This window comes from Seriola lalandi, unplaced genomic scaffold (genome assembly GCF_002814215.2).
Source record: "Seriola lalandi dorsalis isolate HSWRI2012SDOR001 ecotype SW California unplaced genomic scaffold, Sedor1 jcf7180002054562, whole genome shotgun sequence".
NCBI classification, from domain to species: domain Eukaryota; kingdom Metazoa; phylum Chordata; class Actinopteri; order Carangiformes; family Carangidae; genus Seriola; species Seriola lalandi.
In genome coordinates, this window is record NW_019525115.1 from 1,187,051 (window position 1) to 1,189,556 (window position 2,506).

Consider the following 2,506-nt stretch of genomic DNA (forward strand, 5'->3'; position numbering starts at 1 on the left):
GTAAAGTTAGTGTTAGGCTAGCATAATATGTAATGCTTCAAAGAAACAAACAGTGTGCCTCTCACTCGGTAGGCTGACAAAGGAAAAATATCATTGAACTCAGTCAACTGAGTGGCAACCAAGCCTGTGCCGCTTTGTGTCACAACATAAGCACGAAGATGCTCATGATACCACGCAATCATTGGTTTGCACAAGAAAACAATGTCTGCATTAATCACTAGCACTTGCTTAATGTGCCTGAACTCTGGAAGCCCTCCACATGAACCTACAGAAACCACCATATCTGCAGCATAGTTCATTCCATCAATATTGACAGACACAGCTGACAGAACTGTGTTTTGGAGCCCACATCTTCGGTGCAAAATGCCTTGAATGTTCCCTGGGAGGGAAGAAATCATTATGCTCTTTACTTTATTTGCTTGAAGTGTTGGTTTGAAAAAGGAAGCACAGTCCAAATGGTATGCCATCATCTTTTGATGTCGCTTCGCCAAAGTTAGTGGAACATTTTTGAAGTTCTGAGTTTCATGGATGATTTTTTTGAAGAACTTGTGCTTCCCTTCGAACCTCATTGTCCACATGTCTATGAGAGGTCCAAAGACTTTTGTCAAGTGGGGATAGTGTTCAGCATAGTGATGCTTTGGACGGAGTCTGCAATCTGGAAAAGCATTCTGCAGTAACTCTCTGTGTTCTGAGATTTTAGACTCTAAATAGAACAAAGAATCATCTGTGAATCTTGGAGATACAACCAATTCAAGCACATCTTTTAAGACCATGAGCACCTCCCATGTCTCATCTCCCTCAGGTACATGATGCCCAATCATTAAAGGAAGCAATCGGATGAGACACCAATTTTCATGTCCGTTCCCTCCTATTGTCTTCCTTGAGGCAAATGTCTTTGGAACTGGTTGAGGTTTGTCTGTTTTGTCAGAAAATGAATATGGGAATTCTTTGATGGCCTGATTTAGTGTCTCAAGAGAGATGTACTTCTTTTTTATCATATCTTGAATGCACAGGCACAATTCAAATGGGACCACTCCCTCCAAAAAATCATGCAGAATGTCTGGTGGAAATCCATCTATAGCATGAAAATATTTCAAGTTTTCACTGAGCGCACATTCGCCTTTTACTCCATAATGTGCTACTTTACATGGGTCCTGCTTGATTTCCTGAACCTGTCTGTCATGGGCATCTTTGGTTCTCAGTGTGTAAAAACCTGAGCTGACATTTTTTGTTTGGATTTATTCTCGTGTAGCCATACAAAACCTGCACATTTTCTCCACAATAAAGCTCTCTTGAAATCCCGCCAATGCATGGGCAGCTAAGTTATCTGCTGCAACATACAGAACAGTCCCCTTAATGCTTGCTCCCAACTTTTCAACATAAACTCCATTCTCCTCAAGTGATACTAGATCTTCAATAAGTGGACGTAGGACTTCATGATACCCCTTTTCTTTAACCGTCTTTACCTTGCATAAGACAGCTAACTGTATGGCATGAAGGGATGAGCGGTACTTTGGGTGTAGATTGGCAAGAACCCAATATACTGCGCACAACTTGTGCTTCTTCTTAGAGGTTCCGAGGGGGTTTGCAACCTCAAAGTCGTCAATATACAACCCAAGGGCAATTCTGAATTCATCTTCTGCTAAAATAGCATTTTCATTAAAGTGAGAACCATCCCTATAGTTACTGTATTCATTTTCTTTAGAGCTGCTGGTGGTGAGAGCCTTGTCTAAAACATCATCTTTACTCAACAGTGCCTGAAGCATTTTAATCAGTGGAATGTACATTATATTTTGACCCTGCTTGTCAGTGACAAACTCCACAGGTTCCACAACAGGAAATTCTTTCACTATGTAAGTTGCTCTCCTATTGGACGTTGAAAGTGAGCCTCCAGCTGTTGTGTGTTTCAAAAATACATTTGTGTCTGTCACTGCAGAGACTACCTCTTTCACAACAGCATTATCAATATCAGGGTAATGGCTTCTGAGTATCTCTTCAACCACTGAAAACATCAGTGGTTCTGAAAGTTGAAATACCTGTCCTATTTGCTGGATGATTTCTTGGAGAGCACTTTCTGATATGTTCAGTATTGTCTGCATTTTCAGGAAAAGTGAAGCTAAATTATGCTCAAGCTGAGAGTCAAGGTCATTGACATCAACACGAACACCTGTCAGCTCCTCTTCTCCTAAACTAGTGTCATCTTCACCTAGGGCAGGTTCAGCTAAGACAGAGGTGCTCTCCTCAGTGCCACAGAGCAGCACAGCTATTCCTGGTTTGAACTGAAGACTAGATGTTGAATACGTCTGGTCATGGTTCCTACTTTTGTGTGTGTTAAAAGTAGAGTACACATTTGTCTCAAAGTCACAATCCAGATAGGGGCACTGCACTTTTTGCATCAACTTCAGATGCTTGCGTAAATGTGTAAAAAAATCTTTTTCACTGCAGGGCTCGTTAAACTCACACACTTGACAATTAAATGTTTGCACATCATCTTTTTCACTGGTCA